Below are 25,345 nucleotides of genomic sequence, written 5' to 3'. Positions count from 1 at the left end.
AAATAAGAAATCCCTGATCCCACATAGACACAATTCATTTATGGACTCAAGTCCTCTATTTTTGCCTGCCCAGTACTGCTGTGTGCCCTCACACACTAGTGTAGTGAAAAGTACACACAACTGCAGTGAAAAGTACCGCCTTACCCCCCACTCGGGCAAGGGTAAGGCGATACATTCTGCTTTGCTTGTGCGCACATGGCAGTAGGGGTAGGCGGAAGTAGATGAGTCGAATTGATTCATTCATACGTACCCACACATACATGAGAGCAATTATATATATATATATATATGGATACATAGAGGTTCTCGTGCACCTTCTCCCCAATAAAAACTCAATATCTGTCGTCCCTTCATTTATCAAGAACATGTCTGCAGCAGTGGGAGATGGTATCAACCGACCCAGATCAGTGGTAAAGAAGGTCTTAGCTAACCCTCAACATGATGGAGATGGAGCTTTTGTTAGAAGAAGCATTGGAAGGTTTCTTACACTTCCACTTTCCTTCAGTCCCACAATTATCTTGTCTCTTTTCCCTCTGTTATTCATTCATGATCTTCAATTTTCTTTGTGGGTACTACTAATCATTTTCTTTTGTGGGTTTTAGCAAGATGGAATTGAAGTCTTTGGATCCCTTCCTCATGTTGGATGAATTCTGTGGTAGATTACTTCTTTTGGCTTTCAATTCTCAGACATATATATTGAATGGGCATTTCTATAAAAAATACAGAATTTTTACTAAAATCTTGTCCTGCTTGGATTTGCAGTTTCTGCTCCTGCTGGATTTCCGAACCATCCTCTTAGAGGTCTGAGAATCTTACCATTCCGTCCCTGTCAGATTATTTCTTCTATTTTTTTTTTTTTTCATTTTCTGCAACTAATTTAAATCATCTTCTTTCAGGTTTTGAGACTGTTACATACATGTTGGAGGTTTAATTGTGTCTCCTCTATAAGTTCCCATTTCATTTTTTGAGAATTAGTTTTTGGGGGAGGGGAAGTTCAGATTATGAGAAACTGTACTGGTGGGTTTATGGATTTCAGGGAGCTTTCACTCATTAAGATTTTGCTGGACACAAAGGAACAATCAGAGCTGGAGATTTACAAGTATATATCTACTTTCTTATTGATGATCATACAACATAAATACAAACTGAAATCATAAGTTGACCTTTTGGGCCTCTCTGTTCTTCAGTGGATGACTGCTGGCCGTGGGATAGTTCACTCAGAAATGCCTGTAGAAGAAGGAACTCAAAGGGGTTTGCAGCTTTGGATCAATTTATCATCCAAAGACAAAATCTAAGAATCCTATCAACACCATTCAATCTATCTCTGTTATTCTGACATTTTTAATTACATTTTCAAAACCCAATCTTGAAATCCACAGGATTGAGCCTAAATACCAAGAGTTGAGGAAGGAGGACATTAAGACAGCAGAGAAAGATGGGGTTGAAGTCCTGATGGGTCATAATTAAGCTGAACCAATCCCCATTTGACACGTGGAGAACCAGGATGGCTCAGGATCATCGGCCAGGAACTCGGGTCGGGATATAGACCTCGGGATAAATCCCAATTAACCGCAGTTGACGAACGACTCAACCTAGTAAGAGACCATAGTCAGGTTAAGGACATGCTTCGCGCATGACCCTAGTCACGCTTTCTGCATGACCCTAGGTCACACACGTGTCGACCAGAGATCGTGCCACCAAGGACGACAAGAAACCAATGTTACCATCCATAAACAGGTAAAGCTTGAGTACTGTATAGCGTCTTAAAACTATAAATAGCCATGCCCAACCAAGGTAAGGGGACTTCACTTCTTCTAACTTAAGCCCATGAGCTTGAGGTTTTTATCTGTTGCAAGCTCTGCCTTAGGCATCGGAGTGTACTAACCGGCTCAGGCCAGCACTTCTTTGTCTTTCTTGTGGTTTGCCTGTGCAGGATGACCCAGAACGACCCGACCAGGTGAACCAGAACTTGAGTCAGAATTTGACACAACAGATTGGCGCCGTCTGTGGGAAATGTTTACAAAGAAGCCGTGTGACATGGATACGGGTAGGGGAAACGGATCCCGCCAAGGAAACAGTGGGGCAACGGGGTGTCCCTGTCGCGGAGCAGTTCGGGCAGAGAAAGGTCCGATCACCCGGCAGGCTGCTAGGGCGATGCTTTTGCCACAAGGTCCATCCCAGGTGCGGCAGACGTCTGGACTGGTGGTAGAAGAGAACCTGCCGCCACCTCCACCGTTGCCAATCCCGAGCATACAGGAAGGGGGGCCAAGACCAATGCCAGCAATTCCGGGAGTGCAATACTTCGACCCGAATGCCCCCGCCACTAACGCACAAGTACACGACTTGCGTCTCCAGCTCGCGAAAACGCATGCAATGTTGAGAAGATTCATGCAGGGGGCCCTGATCTCCAGCAACTCCCGCGTCGGCCACCGCCACGGTAGGAGGAATAAGGCGCACGCCGAACCGAGAGCAGAGCCAACACCGTCAGAGGTGGGGGAAGCGGGAGACGAGAAGATCAAATGCAGGGACATCGGGCGAGATCACCAGCCCGATCCGTCAGAAGTCCGAGGAGGGTGCGAGATAGGTCACCCGACATACCACCTCAGAGGGAATCGTCACGAAGGAGTCCTCTTCGAGAAGGGAGCGTGCGCGGATCTTACCATCTCGAGGACGTAGAGATCGGGCGCCGCCTGAAAGACCTTGACGACCGGATACGAAGCTTTGGGAAGAATGCGGCAGAGGAGATGCTGACAGTATCGAACCAGCACCCTTTTGTCGAAGGGATCATAGAAGCAAAATTGCCGAAGGGTTTCAAAGTGCCGGCTTTCGTCTTGTATGACGGATTGACTGACCCGATCGACCACATCAACTATTTCAACTCAGTCATGATGGTGTATGGCGGGTCGGACACTGCGTCCTATAGCTTTTTTGCGGCATCATTGAAGGGCGCAACCATCTACTAGTTTTCACACCTCAGGCCAAGGTAGATTATCGGTTTTGTTGAGGTATCTAGAGCCTTTGTTACCAGGTTTCAGAGTAGTATCTGACAGAAGAAGACGGTGGCTAATCTGCTGGCCATCAAACAAAGAAAAGATGAATCGATTCGAGACTTTGTCTCCAAGTTCAATAGGGAGTCACTCAACATTCCCGACCTGGCTGATTCGGTAGCATTCAATGTACTGCAGAGTGGGATAACTGATATTGAATTGATAAACTCCTTGATATTGAACAAAGCACACAACATGATCGAGCTGATCAGTCGGTGTCACCAATTCGCCAATATGGCTGAGATCATTGCGACACAAAACGAAGCAAGCAGAATTCAAGAGAAGAAGAGAGTAGCAAAAAAAGAAGAAAAGAAAGTGGAAAAGAAGGACGATAGGAAGCCTCGAACCGATAGGGCGCCCAGGCCCGGCTATACCCCGCTCAACACGAGGAGATCTTAGATATTGATGCAGATTGAGAGTAAAAGATTGTTGAATTGGCCTGGGCCCATGTTTTCGAAACCAGAGGACAGGAATCCTCGTAAATACTACCGATTCCACAGGGACACGGGGCATGACATAGAGGATTGCAGGCAATTAAAAAGGGAGATTGAAAATCTTATTCGGGACGGGCATTTATCGAAGTATGTAGACAAAAGAAGAGAATGCCGACCCGAGCACAGGGAGGGAGAAAGACAAAGTGTGAGAGATGACAGGAGAGATCAATAGAGAAATGATGGAAGATATGAGGAGAAAAAAGAAAGAACAACCGAGAAAAGGAATGAACCGACCAGAGAAGCCAGGCAATCAAGCAGACCACTGGCGGCATCGATCCTCACGATCCTGGGAGGACCGGGATAAGAATCAGTTTGGAAGGCTAAAGCACACATGAGGTTTGTTGGAATAGCTGAGATGACCAGTAAGGTCGCCAGGACCGACCCGATCATTTCCTTCACCAGCAAAGACATGGAGGGGGTTAGCTGGCCCCATGATGGTGCCATAGTGCTGCAAATGGTTATTTAGGATCGAATTGTCCATAGCATTCTGGTTGACACTAGGGCTTCGGTTGACCTGCTATCATATCAAGCTTTTAGGTAGTTCGGTTTGAGTGATGAAAGTCTCACTCTAGATGGAACCAACTTGTATGGTTTCTCGGGTGCCATAGCAAGGATAGAAGGGAGTATAAAGATGCCTGTTACAGCAGGAGAGTACCTTAATGAAGTCACTGTGGAAGTCAATTTCATGGTAGTGAAGTTAGTATCGGCTTTCAACGCCATCCTGGGCAGACCAGCCTTGAATGCTCTTAGGGCTGTGGTATCAACCAAACACTTAAGGATCAAGTTCCCAACCCCGAATGGGTTAGGGGAATGCCGAACTGACCAGAAGAAATCAAGAGAATGCTACGCTAGCTTTGTCAAGCATAGGAGCGATTACGGTGGCATGGCACTGGCCATCGAAGTACCCGACCACAGGGATGAGGTCATTACCCGAAGAGGGGAACCAGTGGAAGAAGTACTCGTAGTACCGATCTGTGAATAAAGCCCAGACCAAACGGTTCAGATCGGGAGCCAGCTAAAGGAAGAGCAGAAAACCCGAATAGTAGCGTTCTTGAGGGAAAATGCTGACGTTTTTGCATGGTCGGCAGCAGACATACCAGGAATTCCCAGGAGTATTCTAGAGCATCGCTTAAACATCAACCCAAGGTTTAGACCGGTACAACAGAAGAGGAGAAACTTCGCTTTAGGAAGGCTGTTGGCCATTGAGGTCGAGGTGCAAAAACTGAAAGACTCTGGTTTCATCCAAGAGATTGAATTCCCGACCTGGCTCTCCAATGTTGTCATGGTGCCTAAATCCAACGGCAAGTGGAGAATGTGTGTCGACTTTATGGATCTAAACAAAGCCTGTCCAAAAGACTGCTACCCCCTGCCTCGTATAGACCAGTTGATTGACGCGACCGTTAGGCATGAGCTATTAAGTTTCATGGACGCATATTCGGGCTACAACCAGATCATAATGTGTGAAGAAGATCAGGAATACACAGCTTTTTGAACTGAGCAAGGAAATTTCTATTATAAAGTAATGCCTTTCGGATTGAAAGAATGCAGGTGCGACCTATCAGAGGACGATTAATCATATATTCAGACCTCAAATCGGGAGAAATATGGAAGTTTATATCGATGAGATGCTTGTAAAAAGTGTCAGAGCCGACTAACATCTTGCTGACCTGAATGAAACTTTTCAATGCCTGCGAGTGAACATGATGAAGCTTAACCTCGTAAAGTGTGTGTTTGGGGTTGGGTCTGGAAAAGTCCTCGGGTTTATAGTATCTAAGAGAGGCATAGAGGCAAATCCACACAAGATCAGGGCCATACAGGATATGGAGTCCCCCCTGAAATGTGAAGGAAGTACAAAAGTTAACAGGAAGAATAGCCGCCCTCAACCGGTTTATGGCCTGAGTAGGAGATAAGTGCTTGCCTTTCTTTACAACTTTGAAAAATCTCTGGAACCCCAAGGACTTTCGGTGGACTCCAAAATGTCAAAAAGCCTTTGAAGAATTGAAAGAATATTTACAAAGAGCCTCGTTGCTATCCCGACCCGTCCAGGGTGAGGAATTGCAGCTTTACCTAGCAGTGTCAGCTGTCGCGGTGAGCGCCGCTCTGATCAGGACAGATGAAAATACCCGATCATAGCAATCAATCTATTATGTCAATCACGTACTACTAGGGGCCGAGGCCAGGTATCCCTAAGTTGAAAAGGTAGCGTTCGCTCTAGTAATCGCGACACGAAGGCTCCGACCTTACTTTCAAAGCCACTCAATCACTATACTCACCAATCAACCCCTGAAAAGGATTTTACACAAGCCCGACCTTGCAGGCCACCTGGTCGGGTGGACAATTGAGCTTAGTGAACATTGCATTGATTACAGGCCCAGAGTAGCGATAAAAGGGCAAAGTCTGGCGGACTTCATAGTAGAATGCACTCAAGGAAACCAAGTAGACGACAATAAAGAAGAGGGCAACCCAAGCCCATGGACGTTATACGTGGATGGGTCAAGCAACTCCACAGGCAGTGGAGCAGGTCTGATACTGACTTGTCCTGAGGGCTTCATAATCCAATATGCTCTAAGATTTCAATTTCCAGCCTCAAACAATGAAGCAAAGTATGAAGCATTGCTAGTAGGGTTAAGGGTGGCCCGTTCAGTACAGATTAGGTGTCTGGTAGCATACAACGATTCTCAGCTAGTGGTTAACTAGGTCCCAGGAAGTTATGAAGCCAGAGAAGAGAGGATGGCCAGATATTTGGAGAAAGCCTGAACACTCAGCTCGCAGTTCGAATACTTTGAAATAAACAATATCCCGAGAAGTGAGAACGGGTCGGGTGATGCACTTTCAAGGTTATCAACCGGGGGATGGGAGAGTCTCGACCACTCGGTGTATATAGAAGTCTTGGAACAGCCATCACACAAGGAAGAACTGTAGGTGAACATAATCGAAGAAGGTCCTTGCTGGATGAACTAAATAATGGCCTACCTAGAAAAGGATCTATTGTCGGATGACCGAGCCGAAGATCAAAAGGTGGTAAGAGGGGCAGTAAGATATACATTGATAGAAGGGGTTTTATACAAGAGATCGGTTAGTGCACCACTCCTCAGATGTCTCGGGCCGGCTAGAGCCCGATATGCCTTAGTTGAGGTACATGAGGCCATTTACGGTAACCATTTAGGAGGTCAGGCATTAGTCTACAAGATACTTCGGCAGGGTTTTTACTGGCCCTAGATGCAAGAAGAAGCGGTGAACTATGTCAAAACCTACGAAAAATGCCAATTATTCGCACCTGTGCCACACCGACCAGCGACACCCTTGACCTCCTTGCTCAGTCCCATCCCATTAGCAATGTGGGGAATGGACTTGCACGAAAATCTCACCCCCGCCTCGAGAAACAGAAGATATCTTGTTATGGCCATCGATTACTTCACCAAATGGGTCGAGGCCGAACCACTGACAACGATAACCGAGAAGAACATGGAGAATTTTTTTTACGATAAATTCATTTATCGGTTCGGCCTCCCGAAGGTGCTGATCACAGACAATGGAAAATAATTCGACAACCCGATCTTTAAAGCTTTTTGCGAGCACTACCATATTGACTTCAGGAGAGCGGCCATGGCCAACCCACAGTGCAACAGACAAGTGGAAGTTACGAACCAAACACTTTTGGATGGGATCAAGAAAAGACTACTCGAGGCAAAAGCAAAGAGGGTTGATGAATTGCCCAATGTTTTATGGGCATACAGAACGACGGTCAGAACACCAATAGGAGAGACCCCTTTCAGGTTGGCATACGGGACATAAGCTTTGACACCTGTCGAGGTGCTAGCCACGTCACATCGGGTCGTGAATTTTGATGAGTTGGCTAATGAGGATGGCCTACGCGTTAATCTAGATTTCTTGGATGAGGTGAGAGAAGCTGCGTTGATCAAGAATTCAGCCTACCACCAATGAACAGCTTGGTACTACAATTCCTGAGTACGACCACGAATGTTCTGAGTAGGTGACTTAGTGCCTAGCAAAGCCAGTGCATCTGACCCCCGCAACGTAAACAAGCTGTCCCCGAATTGGGAGGGTTCGTATATAATTTTCAGGATGATCCGACCAAGGACGTACTACCTGAAAATTCCAAGGGGCGAGGACATCCCAAGACCTTGGAATTCTATATACCTAAGGAGATTCTATCAATAAAACATCAGACCCGACAACGGGATTTTACTATAGATTGCTTGTTGATCTCTGTATTACACACAAATTAAGCAACATGCAAGGAATATACAGCAAATTCTTCCAAATTTTATGTCTCCATTAACACTTCTCAGAACAAAAACGCCCGACCTCGGGGTCGGGTACGACGCCTATAGAAAGAATCCAAGCCCTCACCCGTGAGGCACAAAAGTCCTCACCCATGAGGTGCAAAAGTCCTCACCCGTGAGGCATAAAAGTCCTCACCCAAGGCACGAAAAGTCCTCACCCGAGGCACAAAAGTCCTCACTCATGAAGCACAAAAGTAATTACCTGACCCGACCCTTCGGTCAGGATAGAGGGTTTTCAGATAATAGCCACAAAGTAATAAGCATGGTACAAGGTACATAACATAAAGGAAGGCCATTGCATTAACTTAGTGACAAAAGTTTACAAAGATTACAAAGTAGGTCGATACTAACATTACCGACCCGAACGAAAACACTTAGAAAAATTTACAAAAAGTAAAAAAGACAAATGAAAAAGACAAAAATGAGGAAGCAAACATGACTGGTAAAGAGTGGGCTACACCACCGCCATGTCAACCTTGTCATCAGGAGAATGAACGGATTGGCCGCTAGGCTTAGTCACATCGGCACCCTGGGTCTTCGGGTCATCCACTAGCAACGTCGCCTCGAAGACTTTAGGAATGTTATCTTCCAAAGCAGCTTTAAGCTCCTCCTCCTCGGCATTTGCTACCTTCTTCTCTATTTTTGGGTTGTACTGATCGAAGTAGAAAAAATTGTACCCCGGATCTGATTTGTGAATATGGTGGCAGGTGGTATGGATCCTGAGCCCAAAGGCTTTGCCGTTATATGCATAAACCAAATCAACAAACTCCTTCGAAGCCTTAAAATCCTCGATAGCCTCGACCCGAGCGGTAGCCATCGCCTCCTCGAGCGTCTTCTTCAGCTGCTCCTTGGACGACCTGGCCTCCGCAAGCTGTTGCTTCATCATAGCAATACTATCATTGAGGAGTGTCTGCTCATTCAACAACGAGCTTTTTTGTATCAGGCAAGCAGACAGCTTGGGTCGGACCTTAGACATTTCACCCTCGGTCTTCGCCTTACTCTTAGAAAGGGTCTCGACGTAAGCCTGGGAATCCTTCAATTCTTGAACGAGCTTGCGGTTGGATTCCATCAGATACTCAACCCGCTTCACTGCCTCAACAGAATGGAGAAGACCCTGGAAGGAGTTTGGGAAAGTTAAAAACAAGGTAAGAATTACAAGAAGAACGAGATGGAACAGGGCTCGGGGTAGATTGATACCTTGGCAATCTCCTTATAGGCTATGTCAACGAAACGACCGTGAGAATAAGACTTCAAATGGGCCGCATCTCAAGGGAGGCATCCCTTCACCAACAGCTCCCAAGCCATCGCACAGTCGGCAGTGGTCGAGTTGGTAAGAGTCAAAACCCAACGAGGGTTGAAGATGTCGGGTCGGTTGGAGGCCTGCCGATCCGAAAGTGGTAAATTATCTGAGTTGTGTGGGAGGGACGGACTCACGTCCTCCTGCTTCTTATTTTTCCCCTGTCCATCGAGAAGACCAGCATCACTGACTTTTCTCTTATTTTTGTTATCCTGGGGAAGAGGGGACCGACCTACCTCCCTCACCTCAACAGGGCTTTTGCCCTTCTCCTTTTCTCTTTCTTTTTTCTCCCTCTGCTTCTGCACTCCCGAACTAGAAGTCTGCTCGGGACGATTTTTTACAGCATTACCTGCTGCCTTGTTCTCCTGCTTGGAAGCTTTCTGCTTCCTAGAAATCACAGCAAGACGAGCTGGATCAAGCTTCACTACAAGAGAATAAAAGAATGGTAAGAAAGTAAAGGTGTGGCAATAGAAGAACATAAAAGACAGAGTAGGGGTTGGACTGACTTGAACTGAGACCCCACTTGACGAGGAAGGCCTTGGACTTCAGGTTGCGCACGTCAAACCTAGGGCCACGAAGAGTGGCTTTCACCTACTCTTGCTCGTCTCAGGTCAGTGCAACCATGCGATTCCCAACCCGGAGGTTAATCTTCGGTCACCCCGATCTGAATGGATTGACCGGGATGATGGCGAAGACAAATTTCCCCTTCCAAAATTTGTTGGACATCAGGACCTCGTCATAAAATTTGAACTGCTTCCATGTCTCGCCAAGATCTTATCGGGTAAAATAATACCAACCATCATTGTACTTCTTCAAGCAATAAAAATAGGCGAAGAGAGGGACGGTCGGCTCATGACCACAGATCGACAAGTAAATGAAAAAACTGAATATGGCCTTCCATGAATTAGGCATGACATGACCCGGGGCTCACCCCCAGTGGTTAAGAACATCTACGAAAAAGGAGCGAACAGGAAACTTAAGGCCTGCAATGAGGGCATCCATGTGGATACAAACCTCTAGGGCATGAGGAGAATAGGCTCACTCATATCGGTTCGGCTGGTGGGTGACCACGTCAGAGGGAACGTAGTATTTATCCCTAAGGGCAGCTATGGCAGCATCGGTATAGGTACATTCGTAATCTTCAACTTTCTGCGAAACCCGCTTATGGGGCTCTACAAACCTCGCTACCTCCTCCACCTCTAGATCATCGGGATCGGAGGCGCCATCGTCCTCTTGGTACACCAATCCCTACCCCTCTTCTTGATCGGGGAGACTAGAAGGGACGGCAGCACCTCTTTCGTGAGCATGACCAAAAGTTTTTACACCAGTCACGTCAGGATGGACGGATGGACAGACGGCTGGCCGACTTACGGATCTTTTACAGTTTGAGAGGTCACTTTACCACCCTCACTTGAGTCATAGATTGACTCTGTGGATGGACTTTCTAGATCGTTGTGCTCGGTGAAACCTTTGACGTCTCCCTTGCCAGGGATGGGTTCAAATTCGCTGACAGAAAACATACTTACTTTTGAGAAGAGAGAAAAGTTGAACTGAACCGAGCAACAGAGAAGGAGACGAGAACCGAAAATAGAGAAAACCCGAGCACGATAGCGCCAAGAATGAAGACAACCAGCAATGAACAACGAAAGCAAAAGAAGAGTGCATATTTATAGGAAAAAGGGTGGGAAAGGCATACAGATCCAACGGCCAGGGATCGTCGATCAGACGACCGAAAATGTACGCGGTCTGCATACCCCGAGGCTAATGATGATGAGTGCCACCCATCAGATCGTGAAATGACACGTCATCTAGCTGACAACCACTTCTTGACACAGTACGGACAACATTTAATATGCCAGCATGATGGTAAGATCACGATAAGAAGGCCTCAGGTCAAGAACGACACATCTACCCCGATCAAGCTCTGGAATTACTGACCCGATCTACTCTCATCAAACAATCATGTTCGATAAGAGTGGGGGGCTTGTGAGGGGTCATAATTAAGCTGAACCAATCCCCATTTGACACGTGGAGAACCAGGACGGCTCAGGATCATCGACCAGGAACTCGGGTCGTGATATAGACCTTGGGATAAATCCCAATTAACCACAGTTGACGAATGACTCAACCCAGTAAGAGACCATAGTCAGGTTAAGGACATGCTTCACGCATGACCCTAGTCATGCTTTCCGCATGACCCTAGGTCGCACACGTGTCAACCAAAGATCGTGCCACCAAGGATGGCAAGAAACCAATGTTACCATCCATAAATAGGTAAAGCTTGAGTGCTGTATAGTGTCTTAAAGCTATAAATAGCCATGCCCAGCCAAGGTAAGGGGACTTCACTTCTTCTAACTTAAGCCCGTGAGCTTGAGGTTTTTATCTGTTGCAAGCTCTGACTTAGGCATCGGAGTGTACTAACCGGCTTAGGCTGGCACTTCTTTATCTTTCTTGTGGTTTGCCTATGCAGGATGACCCAGAACGACCCGACCAGGTGAACCAGAACTCGAGTTAGAATTTGACACAACAAGTCCGAATAATTGCAGGAGAAGCAATGGGCATTCGATCTTTGGTATTTACACGAACATCTGTAATGTACTTGGATTTCACTCTAAAACCAGGAGCAAAATGGCATCAAAGTATTCCAGAGTCTTAGAACTCTTTTGTTTATGTGATTGAAGGGGAAGGTGTGTTTGGGACTTGGAATTCATCACCCATAGAAGGTCACCATATTCTTGTCTTAGGTCCAACAGATGGGCTCAGTGTGTGGAACAAGTCTTCGTCTTCTTCTTCTTCTGATCCACTCAGATTTGTTCTATTAGGTGGACAACCTCTTAATGAACCAATCGTTCAGCATGGACCCTTTGTGATGAACACGCAAGCTGAGATCAAACAGGCTATTGATGATTATCGTTTTTGTCAGAATGGATTTGAAAAGGCCAAATCTCTCTGTAGCTTGAAAAACTAGTGCATGCCTGATGGTTTCTAATTCCACTTAGAAAAGCTAAATAGTTTAAGTACCTGTATCCAACTGTTATTAATGTAGGGAATAAAGCTAGGAAGAAAGAACTTAAGAGTTTATATGTTCATGAGAAAGCGAATGCTTCTGTGATGGAGATGTTAGAAAAGGAAAGATGTTGAGTCAATATTAGATATTGGACTCATTATTGGATTCTTCTAGCAGTAGGAATCTTTCCTTGGCTGGAAAGATTTGTGGGCTAAGTAATTGAGTCCTATTAGGAAACTCAATATTACTTGCCCTTGTGTTCCACCAATTAGGGATAAGAGGGTGCAATGATATAAAATATATAGGATTGCCAAAAGCCCTAGAGACTCTAATATCCAAAAACGTGGAGTACCCCCTCCTTGTAAAAAGCGTTCTCTCTTCCCTTCCATCTCTTTGTGTTTGATCTTGGAGATAGTCTAGGGTTTTGAGAACCCCACGCCCCTATTCCAGACAAGGAATATAAAAAAATATAAGTGGTGACTAGGATGACACATGTCATCCCATTAAGCTGCCAGGATCACTGACACAGTGTCCCAATGCACAGTCAGAATCAATATTAAAGCAATATAATATCAGAATGCAGAAAAAGAATATTACATTCCAAAAGATCAATAGTTTTGCGGAAGCGTATAAAATCAAATAGTTACAAGATGTTCAAAGCCTAAATGATAAAGTGTTGTAGTTAAATACATTTTCCATGACCATCTAATAACTATCAAAAGGGTATAACAGTAAATGTTTATACATGGGCTTTAAGCCCCAAAATAATCATAAGGGATTAAGTCCCAAGTATCCTCACGGCCCGTAGAAGCAATCGTCACAAAGACATCCGTCGCCATGTTCCTCAAACACAGCTTCTGGCTCCTCTGTACCAATATCATCGTATCCCGAGGGCTGGACTTTGAGTCCCACGAGATACCCGCCATCTACATCATAATCTAAAAAGTGTGTACACGAGGGGGTTAGCTCCACTGAGCCAGTGAGGGAATGGGGATGCACAAACACACAATTTACATATAGTTCAATGATGCATGCACATGTTAATTCATTTTCCACCTATCACACAGACTAAGTCAAAGGTATATACTACTATGACAACTCGAGAGACACTGTGGGTCACTTCGATTATCGCCACAATGAAACTTCAATTGTCACTTGGGGGCCTATGCTGGTCAAAGCCACCAAAACTTCCGAGTGGCAGACCCCGATAACCATCACTACCATGACTAGCTCTCTTTCACACCACAGAATCCGGGCTCTGGTTATCCAACACCTAAACTCCTATTGGTAAGGGTTGTAGCATAAGTTATATAAAGTCCTAGTCGCAGATATACTACATGCAAGTCCTATCGTCCCGAGAGGTACTCCGGGTGCATCAGCGTCCCATTCCATCTAGCACCTGGGTACCAACACAGTACAACACATACAGTTCAATATGACATTCAATAATGGTATTTCATATATATATATCCGGGGTACTGACACCGGCACTCACCGGCATCGTAACCCAATAAAAGATGGAAAGCAATCACAACATCATTATATCAATCAATATTTAAAAGTATGTAAAATGCACAGTCATGCTTAATAAAGTAGACTAATAGCATGGTACATATGCAAGTAGTAATAGCAAACCCAAACAATAACCAAACCCACTCACAATATAGGTTATGTCCCAAAGTTACAAGTTGTCACCGCGATTAAGTAACATGTCACAAGATGGGAGTTTTTAACCTAAGCAAGAGCGAGAATAAGGTTAAACAAGAAAAGGGGAGGATTCCCAAAAGGTATCCCTTAAATCACCTAAGTATAAGGTTTCAAAGGCAGGGTGGTTTTATGGGTGATCTCATGCCCAATTCCTAAATCTGCATGTAAATCCTAGCTTACCAGGGGCTTAGGAAAGTCTCTGCCAAGTGCGATCTTATGGGTGGTTTTTCTCAGAACATGAAACCCCACGTAAATCCTAGCTAACCAGGGGCTTACTTAGGGAGGTGATTTCAGGGTGGTTTCTCGTAGGTCTTAAACCACACGTAAAACCTCATACCTATAGGTTCGAGATTCAATGGGTTTTTCACCAAGGGTTCCATTTCCAAGAGGTTTAAAGGTAAGGAGACTTCAAAGAAACTTCCCCCTTAGGTCTATTAGGGTTCTAAGACCTCATTAGGCCCATACAACCCAAGGGATTCAAGAAGAGAATCCAAGAAGAACCTATTCTAAAGCATGATAGGGTAGAAACCCTATGTCTCTCAAATATAATGAGATTGAGAGCCTTAGAGCTAGCAATGGAGTGCAATTACTCCATAATAGCCTAGGTTAAAGGTCCCATCGATCCTTGGGTTCCAAGTGGAACCCTAGGTCAAGTCTTTCCCATTTCCCAAATCCCAAAACCCAAAAATAGAAGAAGAGAGGAGGGTTTTAATGGCTTACCTACCTCCAAGATAGAGGAGCTCCACGTTGAGGGCTCCAAGAAGTGGGGTCTCAAGCTTCCAGCCAAGCTTCTCCACACTTCTTCCTCCTTTTCTCCTTCCTTCTTGCTCTCTTCCACGTTTGGGGGTAGATGGGAGAAGTAATGGCCAATGAATGCCTCTTAGCTCTATTTAAAGTAAGTGAGACTTAGGGTCCCTTTGGTTGGGCAAGAAAATAGCATAAAACCCATTCTTGGTCAAATAAGTTAAATGGGTCATTTAAGCTAAATGGGTTACCCAAGTTAACCCAAGTTAAATGGGTTAGTTAAGCTAAATGGGTCATCCAAGTTAAATGGGTCACTTAAGCGAAATGGATAAACCCATTGGTCTTAATAGGAAAAGGGTCTAATAAAGGGTGGGGTCCACATAATAATGGAACACAAGTCCCTCATACGTTTCTTGAGGTAAGTGGGACCCACAAGTAAAATATTCCCTACTCAAGTAAAATAGCTCGGGCGGTCCAAACCTTGACCCGCACTTCAAGGACATCAAGGGAAAGGATAAATAAATAAGTCAAGGGCTAGAACTTACTTCTCCATTGTCATGGTGCGTCACCCATGACCCCGAATAGCTTCGCCACAGCAATGCCAAGTTCATCACTGAACGAAGTGTCCAACTAAGGCGACGGTCCAGGGTGCTCTCTCCTAAACTCTTCGCTTCCCGGGCTGGTACTTGGAGGATAGTCGACAAAGTTGCCATCGATGAACTTTTTCCACTGCCGGTTGAGGAATCTTTCCTCCACAGGCAAACCTGTACCGTGGTCAATGATTTTGTAGCTGGGTTTGACCATCATGGAGAACAGGTCACCAGCATACATGGCAGCCGTATCTACACGTCACGAGGAAGATATAATAATTAACTTTAATCACGGGTGCGAGTATAACATCCTCCCCACCTTACAAGAAATTTTGTCCCTAAAATTGACGTACCTTGTAGGAAAGCAAGGAAAGGGTATTTTGCCCGCATCTCTACCTCTGCCTCCCAAGATGCTTCCTCCTCAGGATGATTGCACCATTTCACCTTCACATAGTGGATGGGCCGATTGCGAAGATGAACAACCTTGCTGTCCAGAATCTTCTCAAGCTGCTCTTTCTAGGACATGTCGGCCGCGAGCTCTGGCGGTTCATATGACAAAACATGGCTTGGGTCATGAATGTACTTTCGCAACATAGACACGTGGAAGATGTCATGCACACTTTCCAAGGATGGAGGGAGTGCCAGCCGATACGCCACTGGTCTTATCCTTGTAAGGATCTCAAAAGGCCCTATAAACCTCGGACTCAGCTTGCCCTTCTTACTGAAATGCATCACCCCTTTTGTGTGCGATACCTTTAGGAACACATTGTCGCCGACAGTGAACTCAAGGTCTTTTCGCCTCAGATCCGCGTAACCCTTCTGCCTAGACTGGGCTGCTTTGATCCATTCACGAATCAAGTCCACCTTCTTGCATGTCACCTGAATCAATTCGGGACCAAGAATACACCGTTCGCCCACCTCGTCCCAGTATAGAGGTGTTCGACACTTCTTTCCTTACTGAGCGTCAAATGGTGCCATACCGATGGTTGCCTGGTAACCGTTATTGTAAACAAACTCAATGAGTGAGATGTGCTCGTCCCAACTGCCTTGCATGTTAATGGCACAAGCTCAGAGCATATCTTCCAAAGTCTGAATAGTCCTCTTCGACTATCTGTCTGTCTGAGGGTGGATGGCTGTACTAAAACTCAACAGAGTACCCATCGCCTTTTGAAAACCACCCCAGAACTTAGATGTGAATTTGGGATCTTGGTCAGAGATGATACTAACTAGAACTCCATGCAGACGAACTACATTGTCAATGTACAAGCGAGCCAGCTTATCCATCGAGTAGGTGATCTTCATGGGGATGAAGTGAGCCATCTTCGTCAATCTATCAACAACAACCCATATAGCATCGACACCTCGAGGTGTGCGGGGTAGCCCAGTGACAAAGTCCATAGTAACATGCTCCTACTTCCACTCCAGAACAGGCAACGACTACAATAAGCCATGAGGTCGCTATCGATCCGCCTTCACCTGCTGACATGTGAGACACTTTGCCACAAACTCAGACACATCTCTCTTCATTCCACTCCACCAGTAATATTCCTTCAAGTCTCTGTACATCTTTGTACTACCTGGATGAATCGAATAAGGAGAGTCATGGGCTTCAGATAACACTTCCTTCCTCAACTGAGGGTCACTAGGAACACATAGCCGATGTCTAAACATGAGGACACCACTCTCTGTCAAAGTAAAGTCTAGTTCTCGCTGTGTGTCCTCCTTGATAGCCTCAATAATCTTTGGACACTCTTCATCAGAAGCCTGGGCTGACTAGATTCGCCCTACCAGTGTTGACTATACTGATAAAGCTGATAGGGACAAGGTAACACCATCAATAAGTAGTTCCAGGTCCATTCTTCTAGCTTCCTCAATAAGTTTCTCACTGACTGCCAGTGATGCCAGTGATGCCAGTGACAGGGTCTGAGATTTCTGGCTCAGCGCATCTGCTACCACATTTGCTTTGCTGGGGTGGTAATGGATGGTGTAGTCATAATCCTTCAACAACTCCAACCACCGCCGTTGCCACATATTGAGCTCCTTCTGTGTAAAGAAGTATTTGGGACTCTTGTGATCACTATAGATCTCGCTCTTCTCGCCGTACAAGTAATGTCTCTAGATTTTCAGAGCGAAAACCACAGCTGCAAGCTCCAAATCATGGATCGGGTAATTCTTCTCATAGTCCTTCAATTATCAAGAAGCATAAGCCACGACTTTCCCCTCTTGCATCAGAACACAACCCTAACCCATTTTGGATGCGTCGCTGTAGACTACCATCCCTCCAGTACCATTAGGTATAGTGAGTACCAGAGCAGAAACCAGCCTCTGTTTTAGCTCCTGGAAGCTATTCTCACAACTATCAGACCACTCAAACTTCACTCCCTTTCGGGTCAATCGTGCCATAGGAGCAGAGATCCTTGAGAAGTTCTAGATGAACCTCCTGTAATAGTCGGCTAGACCCAAAAAACTACAAATGTCTACCACACTCTTGGGTGTCACCCATTCAACCACTGACTTCACCTTGCCAGGGTCAACCTCAATACCCTTACCAGACACAAGGTGTCGCATAAATGCCACCTGTTGTAGCCAAAACTCGCACTTATTAAATTTGGCGTACAATTGCTTCTCTCTCAAGCATTGTAATACTAGACGGAGATGGTCTGCATGCTCCTCCTCGCTCTTGGAGTAGACCAACATGTCATCAATGAAGACAATGACATACTTGTCTAGGACGTCGTGGAACACCCGGTTCATCAACTCCATGAAGGCGACCGGGGCATTAGTCAGCCCGAAGGACATGACCAAGAACTCATAGTGACCATAGCGAGATCTAAATACTGTCTTGCTGATATCACTGTCTCTGATCTTCAGCTGATGGTACCCCGATCGGAGATCAATCTTCGAGAACACCTTACCGCCCTGTAGTTGATCGAATAAGTCGTCGATCTTAGGCAAAGGATACCGGTTCTTGATCTTCAGTTTGTTGAGCTCACGGTAGTCGATGCACATACGCATACTATCGTCCTTCTTCTTCACAAACAACACAGGAGCTCCCCAAGGAGATACACTAGGTCTAATGGAGCCCTTCTTCAACAGGTCATTTAGCTATTCGTATAGCTCCTTTATCTCAGTTGGGGCCATCCTGTAAGAAGCCTTGGATACTGAGGCTGCACCAGGAATCAGATCTATCGTGAACTCCGTCTCGCGATCTGGTGGCAACCACGTTAGGTCTTCTGAAAAAACATCTGGAAAATCTTTCACCACACACAGCTCTTCCAGTGGCCTAACTTTAGCTTCAGTGTCTACCGCAGATGCCAAGTAACACTGACATCCTTACGCCAATAGCTTCTGTACTTGGAGGGCAGAGATGATAGCTTTCTTGGGTCTCTCCCGCCTAATACCTATAAACACAAACTCTTTACCTCCCGCTGGTTTGAACAAGACCTTCCTCTCTGAGCAGATTAGGCTGGCCCTGTGAGTCGATAGCCAATCCATACCCAAGATCATGTCGAAGTCTTTCATGTCCAGTAGTACTAAACTTGCTTCTAGCCCATGATCACACACACGTACAAGGCAAGGATTGTAAATCGAGTCAAGTTCAACCTTGCTACCCGTTGGTGTACTAACTATCAATTTATGGGCCATTTGCTTCGGCTCGATAGGCATCTTCTTGGGAAAATAAGGGGACACAAAAGAATGTGATGCCCCGAATCGAACAAAGCATAGGCAGGCTGAGAGTAAACAAAAATCACTCCTGACAAACAACAAACAACCAAATCATAGAAACAAAAGCTATAAGGATGCACATCTTAAGAATTGAGTGCATTACCTGTAATAACACTAGGGTCAGCCTGGGCCTCTTCATTAGTCACAGAGTATACCCGCCCTTGAGTTCTATTGGCTGGAGTAGGAAGAAGAGAATGCACAGCCGCCTTAGCCTGAGCCTACTGTGTTGCCACTCCTGGAGGACCTATCATCCGAGGGTGAGGACAGTCCCAAATCATATGCTCGGATTCTTTGCAATTGAAGCATATAAAAGTCTGGGGTCCATAGGGAGAGGTTGATGCGGTCTTGGGTGCTTGTGCCGCATCTGGCCTACGGGATTGGATTGGGGAAGCAACAGTGTAGGATCCTTTCTTCTGGAACTTTGTGGATCCCCTAGGCTCATAAGAGGTTATGGGCCTTTTACCAGCCTGAATGGCCCTGTAGTTCTCCTTCTGTTGGTCCTCAATTACCTTGGCAGCTTGGACCGTCTCAGCATAAGTGGGATATTTGTGAAGCACCACAGAAGTACTGATACCAGGCCTATGCCCTTTCTCAAACTTCCTAGCCTTAACATCCTCAGGCTTCATATGTACAGGGGCAAAGTAAAACAACTCTTCAAATGCTTGTTGGTACTCAAGGACCGACTTGGATCCTTGATAGAAGTTCATGAATGTGAATTCACCTAGAGGGGGGGTGAATAGGTGAAGATAGGAAAATAAATATTATGCCAAAATAAAACAAATTACCAATATAAAGACAAGCAGTAAACAAAGCAATAATTCAAAGAGTGACACAAGAGATTTATAGTGGTTCGGTCAATATGTGCCTACGTCCACTCCTCTCACCTTAGAGAGAATTTCACTAAAACGAATCTTGAGTAAGAGCAAGAGGACTCGTACAAATCTTGATTCTGAGCAAGAGGACTCAACTACTCTTGATTCCGAGCAAGAGGACTCAACCAATCTTGATTCCGAGCAAGAGGACTCCTCTTAATTTCGAGCAAGAGGACTCAACAACAACTTTAAACAAAGTGAAATGAACTACTAATTAGTTTAGGACTACCTCAAACTTTAGTAGAATAGGTGCTACCTTTCAATCTATGCAGCTTGAATGCAAATGTGTATGAAGGGAGCAAGAGTGAGAGTGAACTTCTTTGATCCTCTTTGATCTTGAGTGTATAATCTCACTAGGGAGTAATTGATCTTTTAGAGCTATTGATTATAGATAATTATTGTGTTTAGAACACTAATAAAGAGGGAATTTATAGGCTAGAGGCCTAGGACCAATTAGGAATCCAATTAACATTCGGATTCCACAGTCTATAAATAATCCAGTATGCTGGATGAGAATCCAGTATGCCGGATCACCTAACTTCCATTTAAAACACAGGAGTAACGGTTATATCATAACAAGAATACACCGATCCGGTATGCTGGATAATGATCCGGTATGCCTGCTCGGATCCGGTATGCTGGATTACACCGGCGTACTCAAAGACTACTCGTGAGCATTTTCCTGAGATCAACAAATGATCGGTATACTATTTCATGATCCGGTATGCTAGATCATAAAATTTCTGCTGACATTATTAAGTCCTTTATTGGACTTACTTGGGAGATTCCAAAAGGGTTTGGTTTGGGGGGTTCCAAAACTCAATAGTCACATGTCTAAGGGGTCAAATCACCTCCTAAGGACATTTTAAATGAATGCGTGCGTGTGTGCATTACATCAATTGTAACGTTAACAAATGAATTTACAACTTAGTACAATTCTAAGTCTTCAAACTTCTTCAAGTCTTGAACTTCACTTCTTTACATGAGTATCTTCAAAGTGAGTTCCTCTAACTTGTCTTGATCTTTGACTTCAAACGTTGTTCTCCATTCTTCATGATTCTTTGATGTCTTGAAAGATTGGACAAGTTCAATTTACTTTGAGCATCAATCTCTTGAATTGAATGTTCCCCCTCACTTGATGCTCTGCTCTTATCTATGCATCTTTTAGAGAAGAATTAGTACAACTAACTTATTTTTTTATCATCAAAACCATAATAGGTGATGTGTAGAATTTACCCCAACAATGAACTCAGACTCCTTATCATGGAAGTTCTGAGGGAAGAAGTTTTTGAAGAAGTCTTCCTTGAATTGAGCCCAGGTCGCATCTAGATGAGTTGCCCAGAAATTATCCTTGGAGGAGAGCCACCAAGCATCGGCATCACCCCGAAGTTGGTATGATGCACACCAGATCTTGTCCGTATCGTTGCACTGTAACACTTCGAAGATCCTTTCAAGGTCCCTTATCCACATTGCCGAGAACAAGGAATCATGGGCCATCTTGTAGAAAGTCGGAGGATGGTGTTTCTGAAATCTTTTCGATAGCTTGGCGACATCTGACCAAGCCGGTGCCGCCACTTGGACTGGAGCAATCCAATGAGTGGGAGGTAGAGTGGGTGCTGGCACCTCTTGTGCCAAAGGAGTTCTGGTAGTGGCAGGAGCAAGAGGAACAACAGGTATGGCAGTACCCACAGGAGCTGGTGGGGGAGGATCCACCTGTACGGGAGGGGGCACTGGCTGCCTTTCCCTTACAATGTCTCGGAGTTGAGCAGTCATATCTTGCATAAATTGATGCTGCTCTTGCTGTGCCTCTCTATGCTCACGTTGCATGGCTTGCAACATATTATCAATAACGTGGCAACATCCGCATTATTATTGATTGGCGGTGCTACCGGTAAGGCTATGTTCGAAGGGGAACGGTTCCTAGTTGACCGGGTATTAACCATGGTTGACACCTGATTAAAGTCAACACCAATAATTATAGGCACAAATATAATTGTGCACAAGTAAGCCAATCACAAGTTCAAATTATAAGGGCAAAATAGGTCACAAGAGGGTTGAGGGAAGCAACAATGAAGGTAACAAACACCCAAAATAGGTTAGTTAAACCAAACAGGGCCAAAAATCCTTTCTGGCTTAGGTGCTTTTATGGCCGGTTTTACTCAAATGTGAAACTGTAGGTAAATCCGACTATAACCAAAGCCAGAAAACAGCCTCGGCTAAGCGCGGATTTATAGGTGGTTTTTATCTGGGCTGAAACTGCATGTAAAACCGTCGGGCCTATCTCTTTAAATTTAAAACCCGTGACTTAAAGGGTCATTTTCCCTTTTTCAAAACACAACTCTATAGCTCTGGAGAAACCCCAGCCGCGACCGTACTTGCTCTTTCCTCACTCTTTGGTGGATTTTTGGTGCTCCAATCACTCCTCAACAACACCCAATCGCATTCAGGTAAGATCTTTCTCTCTCCCATCGATTTCTCTCTTGGAGAAACCCAAAACGCGATCTCAGGTTTTAGGAACTTGGGGTTTTTGCTTCCTTTTTGCTTAGTAGGCTATTTGTAACCTAATCTTAACCATTTTCTCACCATATACAGCCTATGTAAAGGCTTGAACACGATCTTGGCATCTAATCCAAAGATTTGGGTTAGATTTTGGAAAACCCAAATCCTAATCGAATTTTCCTCTTCTCTTTTGCCATAATTGAATTGATTTTGCAATGTAGACTTAGTCTATACTATTTTGAGTTGTCACAAGCCATTTTTACCTTGATTCTCAAGATTCAAAATCCCAAATCACAAAATCTAGAAATTCTTTTTGAAGTTTATAGCATGCTCCACGATCGATTAAACCTATTACTTGCTTGAACCCACTGTTTTGTATGAAATATCATGTCCTAGGCATAATATGACCATGAATCTTCATTATTTATCATGTCATTCACATAATGGCCATGCCTTTCCTTTTTCCTTTACTTCTTAGATCACTATTTGATAAAAATCAGAATTTTCTAGCCTAAGAATCCTACTATAATTTAGTTTGCTTTGAAAGGGAAAATCAAGGGCTAGGTTTTGAACTTCACAACCTTACATTGATCATCTACTTAGGCCTTAGCATTCAAGGTACTAACTTGTTATATATGTTTGGCTTTTGGCTGCAGGTTAAAATAAATCAATGGCCCCAAGAACACGACGTGCACCCGTTGAACAGGCCGCACCAAATGTCCTAGATCCACTATAGTTTCAAAAGATAGAGGACCAAGAGTTTTACCAAGACTACTTCCGCTTCAAAAATATAGTGGAAGGGCGGGATGTAGTATTGGATGATCTCAAAGCTTACAAGGTGGAGCTGAGATTTGAGGCACTGGGGTGGACCAACATTCTCAACCTCCCTGAACCATATTACCCAAAACTCATCCGACATTTCTATGCAAATCTGGATACCGAGAACCCGGGCACACAAAATTATCGGGTTGTCTCATATGCCAAGGGGGTTCCTATAGCCGTCACTGTAGAACAGTTAGTGGGAATTCTTAACGTGTCTATTGGGGGAACAAAAACTTATTGTTCACCGGGAAGGAACCCCTACACCTTCATTAGGCGGGAGGCATACATGGAGCTATACAAAGAGCTTACCCATGTAGAATTTGAGAAAAAGGTGCCCAAAACTTCATTTGCTAAGTCCCCAAGGGTGTTGAGTCGAATTGTGCAACACAACATCGTACCCATAGTAGGACATCGCACCATGCCCTCGATCTTTGTGGGGTATGTGGCATACCATCTCTACAAGGGCATACCACTCTGCCTACCCTACATCATAATGCGTACCATGGCTCACACGGGATAGAATCCTACGAAGAACTTGGACTTACCCTATGGGAGGCTGCTCACCACCATCTTCTAGCATTTCGGGGTTAACTTCAGTGGTGAGGACCAGGGCTTAACTGAGGATCCTCCTCTAGATCGCAATGCAATTGCGAGGATACGAATCCAGGTCGACACATACAATGATGGGGAACCAATTCCCCAGCAGAGGGTTATATGCCGGAGCCCTATGCACTGGGCCTCCTCCCGCCCAGTGCACATGGCCTCATCATCCGGCACTATTCTTGGAGGGTCGATATTGATAGCGTTCTTGCAGTCTTGGGTCGGCCTCGATACCACGTGTCACGCCCTATTCCGATAAGGAATATAATATAATATAAGGGGTGACTAGAGGACAACGCGTGTCGTCCTATTAAGCTGCCAGATCACCGATACGGTGTCACAACGCATAATCATAACCAATATTAAAGCAATATAATATCAAAATGCGGAAAGAGAATATTACATTCCAAAAGATCAGTAGTTTTGCGAAAGCGTATAAAATCAAATAGTTACAAGATGTTCAAAGGCTAAATGATAAAGTACTATAGTTAAATATATTTCCCATGACCATCTAATAACTATCAAAAAGGGTATAACAGTAAATATTTATACATGGGCTTTAAGCCCCAAAATAATCAAAAGGGATCAAGTCCCAAGTATCCTCACGGCCCGTAGGCGCAATCATCACAAGGACATTCGTCGCCATGTTCCTCAAACACAGCTTCCGGCTCCTCCGTACTAATATCATCGTATCCCGAGGGCTGGACTTTGAGTCCAACGCGATACCTGCCATCTGCATCATAATCCAATGATGCATGTACATGTTAATTCATTTTCCACCTATCACACAGACTAAGTCAAAGGTATATGCTACTGTGACAATTCGGGAGACACTGTGGGTCACTTCGATTATCGCCACAATGAAACCTCAATTGTCACTCGGAGGCCTATGCCGATCAAAGCCTTTAAAACTTTCCAAAGGACCCGATAACCATCACTACCACGACTGGCTCTCTCTCACACCATAAAATCCGAGTTCTGGTTATCCAACACCTAAATCCTTGTTGGTAAGGGTCGTAGCATAAGGGTACAAAGTCCTAGCCGCAGATATACTACATGCAAGTCTATCGTCCCGAGAGGTATTCTGGGTGCATCAGCTCCCATTCCATCTAGCACCTGGTACCAAGACGGCACGGCACATACAGTTCATTATGACATTCAATAACGGTATTTCATATATGTAAATCTGGGGTTCTGACACTGGCACTCACCGGTACCGTAACCCAACAAAAGATGAAAAGCAACCACAACATCATTATATCAATCATTATTTAAAAGTATGCAAAATGCATAGTCATGCTTAATAAAGTATACAAATAGCATGGTACATATGCAAGTAGTAATAGCAAACCCAAACAATAACCAAACCCACTCACAATATAGGTTATGTCCCGAAGTTACAAGTTATCGCCGCGATTAAGTAACACGTCACAAGATGGGAGTTTTTAACCTAAGCAAGAGAGAGAATAAGGTTAAACAAGAAAGGGGAGGATTCCCAAAAGGTATCCCTTAAATCACCTAAGTATAAGGTTTCAGAGGCAGGGTGGTTTTATGGGTGGTCTCATGCCCAATTTCTAAAACCGCATGTAAATCCTAGCTTACCAGGGGCTCAGGAAAGTCTCTGCCAAGTGCG

At 44.8% G+C, this 25,345-nt stretch overlaps 1 protein-coding gene and 1 pseudogene across 1 annotated transcript in view; both read left to right on the top strand.

Moving 5' to 3' along the window:
- The first annotated feature begins 234 nt into the window (after positions 1–234).
- Positions 235–25,345, top strand: part of LOC122659447 (pirin-like protein) — a 38,410-nt gene continuing 13,299 nt past the window's right edge. Inside the window, exons 1-3 of the mRNA XM_043854559.1 lie at positions 235–272; positions 794–803; positions 18,277–18,288. The gene's annotated coding sequence lies outside the window, so the exon portion shown is untranslated. The remainder of the gene's footprint in view (positions 273–793; positions 804–18,276; positions 18,289–25,345) is intronic.
- Positions 300–12,105, top strand: LOC122657324 (annotated as a pseudogene).

This window comes from Telopea speciosissima, chromosome 4, assembly GCF_018873765.1.
Source record: "Telopea speciosissima isolate NSW1024214 ecotype Mountain lineage chromosome 4, Tspe_v1, whole genome shotgun sequence".
Taxonomy (NCBI): domain Eukaryota; kingdom Viridiplantae; phylum Streptophyta; class Magnoliopsida; order Proteales; family Proteaceae; genus Telopea; species Telopea speciosissima.
Note: the sequence above shows the minus strand (reverse complement) of the source record. Positions and strands in the feature narration are given on the sequence as shown.